Source organism: Lutra lutra, chromosome 7, assembly GCF_902655055.1.
Source record: "Lutra lutra chromosome 7, mLutLut1.2, whole genome shotgun sequence".
Taxonomy (NCBI): Eukaryota; Metazoa; Chordata; class Mammalia; order Carnivora; family Mustelidae; genus Lutra; species Lutra lutra.
In genome coordinates this window covers 50,928,148-50,938,583 of record NC_062284.1, presented here as the reverse complement: position 1 = coordinate 50,938,583, position 10,436 = coordinate 50,928,148, and the positions used below count along the sequence as shown (strand labels likewise).

At 43.8% G+C, this 10,436-nt stretch overlaps 1 long non-coding RNA gene and 3 other non-coding genes across 4 annotated transcripts; 3 read left to right on the top strand and 1 right to left on the bottom strand.

Annotated features, from left to right (window-relative positions):
• Window positions 1-231: 231 nt before the first annotated feature.
• Window positions 232-9,309, bottom strand: LOC125105339 (uncharacterized). Its single transcript, XR_007128874.1, has 3 exons — window positions 7,042-9,309; window positions 3,891-4,082; window positions 232-750 (listed from the first exon to the last, which is right to left on the bottom strand). It is a non-coding gene; the product is annotated as an uncharacterized LOC125105339 (long non-coding RNA).
• Window positions 7,718-7,790, top strand: TRNAT-UGU (transfer RNA threonine (anticodon UGU)). Its single transcript has one exon. It is a non-coding gene; the product is annotated as a tRNA-Thr (tRNA).
• TRNAY-GUA (transfer RNA tyrosine (anticodon GUA)) lies at window positions 8,980-9,070 on the top strand. The gene is given in 2 exon segments: window positions 8,980-9,016; window positions 9,035-9,070. It is a non-coding gene; the product is annotated as a tRNA-Tyr (tRNA).
• An 878-nt stretch (window positions 9,310-10,187) lies between the features above and the next one.
• TRNAP-UGG (transfer RNA proline (anticodon UGG)) lies at window positions 10,188-10,259 on the top strand. The gene has a single exon. It is a non-coding gene; the product is annotated as a tRNA-Pro (tRNA).
• The last annotated feature ends 177 nt before the right edge of the window (window positions 10,260-10,436 follow it).

Genomic DNA, 10,436 nt, shown 5'->3' with positions numbered 1-10,436 from the left:
TTTGTTTCTTTTTTTTTTAAAGATTTTATTTATTTATTTGACAGAGAGAGAGAAAGAGAGAGATCACAAGTAGGCAGAGAGGCAGGGGGAAGCAGGCTCCCCGCTGAGCAGAGAGCCCACGACGCGGGGCTCGATCCCAGGACCCCAAGATCATGACCTGAGCAGAAGGCAGTGGCTTAACCCACTGAGCCACCCAGGTGCCCCGGATTGTTTGTTTCTATCTCTGTAAAGAATGACACTGGAATTTTGATAGGGATTACCTTGAATCTGTAGATCATTTTGGGTCGTTTGGACCCAAAACTGTGGGTCCAATAAAAACGGTTAAACAGCTTTAATTCTTCCAATCCATGGACACCAGATGTCTATTTATCTGTGTCTTTTTAGTTTCTTTCATTAATGCTTTATAATTTTCAGTATATAAGTCTTTTACATCTTAAGTACATGAATACATATGTCTATAAATAACAATTTTCCTGTAACTTAAGAATTGATTCTCTTTTATCACAAAGAATACTTCTGTTTCGTCTCTCCTCATGACAGCATATCAAGTATTAGAGCATGGTGATGATGTCCCTCAAGTTTTCTTTTTTGCATATGTAAGATCTTCAGTTCCATTAAACATTCTTCCTCTAATGTGCTAGCCAGCCAGCCAGCCTCTCAGTCCTCTGCATTCCTGGTGGTTCACCTGGGCATATGCCCGAGAACAGTACTTACAAAATCATCCTGATAAAACAGGTGGACAGTCGTGAGCTGTGTAAGGAGGAAGAAATCAAAGTCAAAAGGATGATAGTGGAAGGTCTGAACAGAGGTAGCAGGAAAAAGCTTTTACAGAGACCAAAGTAATCTTCAGGTGACATTTAAAGGGGCTATGGAAAGCAGAATAAGTCAGCAAGAATTCCTGGTCACCAGGCAAGAGTTTGCAGGGTAGGGCTTGACTTTTCAATTCTTAAAAGATTTCTTTTAGAAGACAAACAGTCAACTTTTGTAGAGCCAGCTGAAACCCTTCCCCAGCCTGTTCATGGAGCCAGTGGCTCAAGGACAGCTGTACAATAAGCAATATTGTCCCCCTCCCCTTGCTGAGCTATCTAGGGATCCCACATTTCCCTACTCTGTGTTTAGGATGCTGCAAGGTTTGAATCTCTTAATAGACGGGACAGAACAGTCCTACAAGTTTGTTGGGTCCAAAATGCGGGTAAGGGGCACTGGTGAAATGCAGAAATGAAGTCTTGGGGAGTCACTATTGTTTTTAGTGTCACAAGGTTGGATCTTACAGGTTTGAACCTTGGCCCTCCAGTGCCCAAAGTGAGAATCCTTTCATGAGCCCAAGGCCTGAACAGCACATCTTTTGAAGGACATGCATTTTCATTGCAACCCATTCCAGGCAGTTTCTGGGAAGTCTTGTGATGTTCTTTATATACTTTTATTACTCTGATCCCCTTATTACCCAGTCTTAGTTTCCTCATACTCTGTTAAAAACGTGAAATCTCTTGCTCCAATCCTGCAGTTAAGCTCAACCTATTTGGGATTGAAGAGCATTCCATCTTGGCCTTAGAAAATCAGAGTCTTACAGAAGCTGTGAGTCCAAGAAACCTCCTTTTAGCATCCCAGTAGCCTATCCTACTTGCCAAGACCTGAGAGCATCCAGATGTGGCTCAGACCACACCCAGTGCTGCTCAGTTTAAAGAAAAGCCAAAAGATGGGTGGCACTTGTCATCCACTTGGCAGGACAGAGTGGAGAATTTTCTTCATGGAAAATGTGTTTCCTTGGGAATCTGAAACCATGTGCTGGCTGGAGAAAGGAGGTCAGACATTTTCTGGAGGAAAACCAGCTCTACAGGGGCTGAATGCACATGCCATGTCAAACTGATTCTACCTAGTGTTTATCTGAGGATATTGCCTTAGAGATTCTCACTCTCAACAGGTAACCACAGGTTTATGTTTAAGTAATTCCTCCCCTTTTCTGTGGAGATACTCTGTGTGCTGGTATCTGGCACACCATTTAGTGACAACATACACAGGAGACCTGGTTCCTGAATTCAGACTGGTTTCCTAGAGTTTACACTTAAAGTGGATGAGACCTGGAAGGTCCTTGGAGATTTTTAGTTCTTGTTTACCAAGAACTTCAGGAACTGGAAACTAAAAGATTCCTGGTATTCCAGATTTCTGTGGGTTGAAATCTCCTTTTTTTCCTCTACTCTTGCCTCTGCATTTGTTTGCTCTCCATTTCTAATACTTATTAATGCCCTGATATGGGCTGATCACTTTGTTAGGTATTTGGAGACTAAGAAGTATGAATCATACAACCTTCCCCTCAAGTTGCTAAAGAATAAGCTGAGGACACAACACTTAATGCATATGATTCTTAAAACAAAATAAACTTAGTAGTCTATAGCTAAGTGCACTAGAATGTCCTACCCTTTTTCTTTGCCTTCTCTTTCTTTGTGTCTTTTGTAGCATTTTCAAAAAGTTGGACATAGGTGGGGCGCCTGGCTGGCTAGGTTGGTGGGACATGTGACTCTTGATCTCAGGGTTGGGAGTTCAAGCCTCACACTGGGTGTAGAGATTACTTAAAAATAAAATCTTAAAAAAAAAAAAAAAGATGGGCATAGGAATAGATAGGAAACCATAATTTAGAAGTAACTCTGGAAAATTGAAAAATAAAATTAAAATGTGTGTTATCTTTTGACACTCTTTCATATAAGATGAAGAAATATGGGAAGGAGAACAGAACAATTTGACAATTTCATAAACAATTGAATATATGTTGAAGGGGTAATGTTAGTCTGGGTGCTTACGTCTAGGTATCATGGGTCACCTCCATTGTATCTGTCCTGTTCAGTATCTTAAGAGTGGGAGTGAAGAGGAAGGAATGGCAAGGATAAAAAAATGTATCATGGATTTCAGAGGAAAGAAGAGATTAAATCTACTCCATAAATAGTAAAGGCATTGTGAATTATAAGAACATCGAGATGGTTTTCCAGATAATTAGTGTTTGACAGGTATGGTGAAATGAGAAATCATTCTAGTTGATGAAGCAAATGATCACAACTGAAAAAGGTGTGAGTTCTATTTGCGGAATTATAAGTGGATCAAGTTGACTAGAACAAAGATCTGTTGGCAGTATACAGCTGTCATTTGGGAAATGTTGATCTAAATATTAGAAGATAAAAGCAGTAAGGTAGAGAGGCACATACTGAGAGTACATTAGTGTAGTTAAGAGTCTTTAAGTTGAAAACAATTTTTGCTAAAATAAAAAAGGGGGATTTCTGGGATAATCCAGGAAAATCTCATAGATTCCAAGAGTGGAAAACACTGAGAACTCTGGAATGGGCCATAGCTAGTAGGGACTTAGAAGGTGTCCAGGCTCCCTTTCTTGCTATCACCTCTCCTTGTGCTTTGGCATGCTCTTTTCTATGGTGATGTTTTCTCTGCTTCTCAGTTCATCTGGTGGAGTATGCTTGATGTTACAGTCCTACAACTCCAATTTCCTTTCTAGTAATTGTGGGGTAATTAATTTGGACAGAACTCCTTGAAGAAAAATGAAAAAATATTGGATAAGATTTTACCATATCTCCTTAAAAGCATCAAAGTACTAAAATGGTAGCAAGCAACTACTAGGCCAGAATCCAAGCAAAAGATGGAATCTGATAGGTAAGGGAAGTACTGACTTTTGTAGCTCTGAAGACATTTGCTAATTACTGCAAAACTGGACTATAGTTTTGGCAGACTCTGGATAGGAGAAATAAGAGGAACAGATGTCAAGACCCAGCACCTATCCAAAATGGAAAAGCAAGTAAGACGCTCTCCGCAAATATTAAGTTTAATATTAATTAACATTAATATTAAAGAGCTATTCCTATAAGGCAAGGATGTACAAGAAGTAAACCTACCTCTATCCTCCCACTTCCAGTAACTGTTATGGAGCTCAGCAGAAGTCAGCTAAGCTTAGCAAGGAAAACTGGAAAGAATGAGCTTTCAACTTCTCCTGAGAAGCTTGGGTTTAACTTCATCTTGAAGGCTCAGAAAATGTCCAACCAATAACTATTTTTAGGATCCTTTTGGGTTGATAGTGCTCCACCTGCCTGGGAGAAACAAAAGGTTTTATATTTATATTTATTTTTATATTTGTAATAATATATTATTTTTTTCAGGAAGTCACCTTCATCTTGGCCTCAAATATTCACTGCATATAATTTTGCCAAGACATTGAGCAGTGCACATTCAAAGAGGACTAATTACACAAGGAAACACAGTGACATGAGTAAGAATCAACTAGAACAATAGATAGAATAATATTGGGATTATCAGTTATACATATTAAAATGAATATCATTAATATGTTTAAAGAAATAGAAGACAAGGTGGTAAACATCTGCCAGGAAGAGGAAATTCAACAATTTGATTTACCTGCTGGTAGGATTGTAAACGAGTACAGTTGGTATAGCAAATGGTATGGAGGATCCTCAAAACAAAAACAAAACAAACAACAGAACCAGAACTACCATATGATCCAGCTATTCCATTTCTGGGAATATAGCCAAAGGAAACAAAAACACTAACTTAAAAAAGACACCTGCATCTGCATGTTCATGGCAGCATTATTTACAGTAGCCAAGATATGAAAACAAACTAAGTGTCCACTGACGAATGAATGGATAAAGAAGTTAAAGAAGTTGTGGTATATAACTCTGGAATATACATATATATATACATGGAACATACATATATATAAGTATATAAAATGGGATATATATATGTGTGTGTGTGTATGTATATATATATATATATATGTATATAATGGGATATTATTTAGCCATAAAAATGAGAAAATCTTGCCATTTGGGACAACATGGATGGAACTTGAGGGCGTTATGCTAAGTGCAGTAAGTCAGACAGAGAAAGACAAGTACTGTATGATCTCATGTATATGTGGAATCTAAAAACCAAAACCAAAACCAAAAAAACCCAAAATCATAGAAGAACAGATCAGATTTGTGGTTAACAGTCAGGGTTTGGGAAAGGGTTTAGGAGAGAGATTGTCAATAGGTACAAACTACTTGCTACAAGATAAATAATAACTTAAGTACAAGGATGTAACGGACAGCATGATGACTACGATTAATACTGCTGCATGATATACATGAAAATTTTTCAAAGGTTAAATCCTAAGAGTTCTCATCACAAGGAAAAACTTTTTTCCTTCTTTCTTTGCTTTCTTTTTAAATTATATCTATATGAGATAATGGATGTTAACTATAGCAGCAATCATTTCACAATATATGGAAGTCAAACCATTAGGCAGTACACCTTATTTTTAAAAAATATTTTATTTATTCATTTAACAAAGAGAGAGAGCGAGAGGGTGCTAGCGCACAAGCAGGGGGAGCGGAAGGCAGAGGAAGAAGCAGGCTCCCCGCTGAGCAGGGAGCCTATGTGGGGCTGGATCCCAGGACCCTGGGATCAGGACCAGAGCAGAAGACAGATGCTTAACCAACTGAGCCACCCAGGTGCCCCTAGGCTGTACACCTTAAACTTACACAGTGATGTATGTCAATTATGTCTCAATAAAACTGGAAAAAAATATTGGCTTCATAGTTTTGAAAAAGAACCAGAACTTCTAGAATTGAAAATTACAGTTTATAATTACATTGACTCAGTAGGTGGATTTAACAGTTGATTAAACACAGCTGTAGCAAGCATTAGTGGATTAAGAATATGTTACTCAGAATGCAACATGGAGAGAAAAAGAAAATATGGACGAGAAGGTAAAATAAATGAAGGACTAGGTATGAAGGTGTAATTCCAATTTCATAAATGGAGAATGAAAAATAGAGCAAAACAACATTTGAAAAGCTGACCAAGGATTTTCCAGACCCGAAGAAAGATAATGATCTACAGACTTAAGAAATCCCATATCTCACCACTGAAAAAATATGGGATTTCCTTATGGTATCATTCACTCCTGCTTTATACATCTAAATTGAAATCTTATCCTGGATGAATCTAACTGGTGGAACCTAGATCACATGCCCACTCCCAGCTGCCAGCCGGGAAAGCAATTTTTCTAGGGCAGACTTACTAATAATATGTGAAATTATCAGATGTAAGTAAAAGTTTAAAAAATACTGAATGTCCACTCATAGGACAAATGCCTGCAACAGATCTATTCAGCTCATGTTCAGTCCTCACCAGTTCTCTTTTTGTACTTTCTTCCTTCAAGAGCCCATAACTCTTAGAGCCTATAACTCAAAGGATACCTTATGTAATTTGATCTAAACATGACCTATTGATCTATGGACTTCTAGACACAAGAGTATTCTAGCAATTGTACAATTCCCCTAAACTCTCCCAATCTCACTTCAAATTCATCCTACCTAAATCCTTGCACACCATCCTCTGCCCTTTCTTGGTACCCTTCTCTTTAAACTTTTTTTTTTCCTGCAACATCATCTTGCTTTTTTTAAGGTATAATAATTGAAAGTCCTGCTTCTTTCATCTTTATTATCTCTTAGTTTTTATTCATATCTAACTTCAGCTGAATCTGTCTTCCTTCTATCTCCCTCATTCTTTCCTTCCTTTCCAGTTCCATAACTGTCAATCTTTTTCGGTTTTATGTTTGAGCGTCTGCACTGATGTACCTCTGACTCTGATTTTTCTTCCCATTCATTCATTCTGCATATCCATGCCTGGTGAATTTCCATTTTCAATTTTTTTTTTAGTTTAAATTCAATTAGCCAACATATAGTACATTAGTTTCTGACATAGTGTTCAGTGTCCATTTTCGATTTTTTAAAGGGTGTAACTTCATTCCACAAATCTCTCAGTCTCCTACTAACCTGACTTCTTCCGTATCCCTTACTTCCAGGAGGGCAGATATCTGCCTCAGGCAGTGTACTGCCTTGGTTCCTTAATAGCCTCGGTTTTTCTTTGCTCAGACATTTTCTTCTACCAGAGATCACTCCTTCCCCAAACTGCGTCTTAACCTTTCAAGTGCAGCTCAAATCCCACTCCCACCTGAAGATTTGAAGAGTGATGGCTCACCCTGCAAATCTGCGAAGCTTGGCACGGTCCACCACCCGCTCACAGCTGGCACAGCTACTTTTCACTATTCTCTTTCATAAAAACTAAATTTCTCTTATTCCACAAGACTGTGACAGGGACGTCAAGTTAAAGACAGTATCTGATGCCTTGTTCCTAATGCACAGCCCAGCAGAGAATTGGGAGTTCCGTGTTTGTTGCATGAAGGAATGAATTAAATAACGAATCAACAAATGCCTGCTCTGGCGCAGAGGCTCGAGCTGTAAGGAAGGTCCATACACAGAAAGAACTTGAAGAAGGAGTTTGAAAGTTGGTGGCTATCCTGAGTCAAGGAGAAAATCAGTGGGAAGGCCGAGAGATCTGTGGTCGTCAAATTCCGCTACTTCTCATTTCCTCTCTTAATTTTTAGACTGCGGCCAGGAGGGGAGCTCTGAGGTGGACTCTGGGTTGTAATGTGTTGGTTTAGGCAGATTTCTCCGATCTTTAAAATAGTGGTGTCTGTTGTCACCGGCCCTCATATTGCGTTATCCCTAGCAAGGGCGTGCAGACCAAATTCCAAGAGTAAATAGATTGAAACAAAATTCGGATTTTGTCTACTTCCTACATTTAATCCCCCTAACAAAGGCCCAGCAAAAAAAACTTTCCTTTTCAAAGAAAGAAGCAAACTGATCGCTCGCGAGGCCCTATAGCTCAGGGGTTAGAGCACTGGTCTTGTAAACCAGGGGTCGCGAGTTCAAATCTCGCTGGGGCCTTAACCCTTATTTCTTACTCTTTTAAATAAGACCTACCGCCCTCCCCTCCGGTAATTTTAACCCTTGCGGAAATTCGGTTCGTGTGTCTTCTCGCCACAGTCCCACTACCCGAATAAACCAAGCTGAACAGATCCGTTTCCTCTTACGCGCTACTGCGCAAGTGCGGGTCTGCTGCCTAGAATGTGGCGGAGTCCATTAGAAGCTGCGGGAAGCGCTCCCTGCGTCCGCGGACCCCGGGCTGTGCTGACCCGCCGCGAGAGCCCTTCCGGAGGACGGCCGGAGCCCGAGAACTGCTGAGGGCGGTGGGGGCGGCGGCGCGGGGTTGGGGGGGACCATGGGAGTCCGGCCCAGTGCCCCGCTCAGCACAGGCTTGGAGCCCTGAACAAGCTCCCCTCCCGAAAGGGAGGAGGCGTTCGGGAGAGAGTAGGCTGTCCCGCAAGGTTTCCTGTGACCGCGAGTTTTCCAACACTTGACTGCCCCAGCGGGAAAACGAAGGCCGAGACTTGGGTCATTAGGTTTGTTATCGGTTCAGAGGAATTGCGGCTTCCTCTTTGAAACACCTTAAGATATTTTCTCCAGAAGTCCTTTCTCGCGGAAACACTGGGGTTACCCATATGTGCTATGCTCCACATCCTCTCCCTCCCAGAGTCTGTGGACGTATAAACGGAAGAGTTGCGCTTCGCCTGTGCAGACGCGCTTGGATTCCTAGGCGAGCACAGGAAGTGAGGAAAAGCGAAGAGGCCCGAGCCAGACCCGGGAGGCCCGCCCTCTCCGCCTGGCGCCGAGCTGCGCGGGCGGAGCTTCGTGTCCCACCGCCGCACTCCCTAGTTCTTCTAGGCCGGTTGGCGGTTTCCACGTCACACACATCACGGCGGGAGGTCCGGGGCCGCGCGCTCACGGCAGCCAACCGCCCCCGGGCGGGCAGATGCCCCCAGCCCCGGGCGGCCTCGTGATGCGCGGGGTCTGGGGGTGCCTGTGAGGAGCCCACGGGTTGGTCTTGCTTTGGAAGCCCCTCCGTGAGGTCGGGGAATCCGGCTCTAGAAGGGTTGTCCCCAGAACTGCGGGCGGGGCTTTCTTACAAGCTGGCTTTGTGACCCTGCGATATCCACGTCTCCGTAGATTGTTTCTCCCGCGCCCCTGTTTGTAGGTGTCCTGAATAGGTGACTCTAGAGAGGCAAAACCAGTACCCCCTTCGATAGCTCAGCTGGTAGAGCGGAGGACTGTAGCGCGCTCTCTGTGTGGCCATCCTTAGGTCGCTGGTTCGATTCCGGCTCGAAGGAGGAGCTGCGGTTTTGGGGTTTGCAGTCGGGGAGCCGGTGCTCTCTTGTTTCCTGTGGGGCATTTTGTCTTCTGGAATCGACTTCTCCAGACCTTATACCTGTCCCCAAGAGAAAGTTTGAGCTCTCCAAGCATATGTGAACAAATGGATCCCGTTGGGCAGTTTCTTAGTGAGGTGGCGAGTGTGAGCCAACTCTGTCAGCCAGCTGTAAGAATTCTGAGTTAACCTCCCCTCACATGTTTCTTTTGGCTTCTAGTTGATCCACTCGTTGATACAGAACATTATATATAAACGCTGTGTGCGCTGTCTGCGCCGTGCGCCCGGAGCGACTCCACTTTGAAGAAACCGCCTGGACTGGGACCCCGGACCCGAGCGTCCGCCCCCTTCCATACACACAGCCATTCAGGGGGAGGTCCTTACACGACAGCTTTAGTTTATCTTTTTATACATATCTGTAGTTCTACAAAAAAGATTTTGGGCCAGAACAGGAAGGGGCAACAGGATCTGACGCGAATTGGGCTGAGACGAAGAATTCCAGACCGAGGAAACAAGTGAATCAAAGGTGGGAGATGGAACCCTTGATTCTCCTTCAGGGCCTGGACCATCCGAACACACGCCAGACTGGCGCACCTCCCACCGACTCGGGCTCCTGGGATTTTGATGCCCACCATTTCCCGCCTAGGAGGTTAGGCTCGCGCGACGTGGTGGCAGACTGACACACTTCCCGCGCGTCCAGCCTGAGGCTCAGGATCCTCCAGGCTCGCAAGCGAGCTCCGCTTCGGTCCTCGGACTCCCGCCGGGCTGCCGCCGCGCTCGAGCTCGCGCCCAGAGCCATCCGGCCGTGCTCCGTGGAGCTCACCGACGCGGCGCGAGGTCTGGAAACTGACCCTCCTCACCCCATCCAGCCCCTGGAGGGGTCCAGGATGTGGATCGGGGAGAATAAGCGAGGCTAGGACCGAGCCAGGCTTCAAAGGAGTGAGACTTCGTGAAAATGGGAGAGAACGAAGCAAGACCAAAAGTAAATGTCACAATGCAGGACGAAGCTCAGAAGCAGCCTGGCGGCCAAGTGCAGACGAGAAAGTCCTGTTCAGAGGAAATAAAGACGTTTTTACCATACCGGCTCGTTGGTCTAGGGGTATGATTCTCGCTTTGGGTGCGAGAGGTCCCGGGTTCAAATCCCGGACGAGCCCTAGCTTTTGTTTTTTCTCCTGCTCTCGAAACTATGCGCAAGTTCAGGTCTCTACAAACTTCCTCGCTTTCCGACTGTTCTGTACAAGAGGTGCGCTGAACCAACACATGCCAGAGGGGGCTGACGAGCTGTGCAGGGAGAAACCGCCTGGTCTCCTGGACTGTCCGCCAGCTGACCC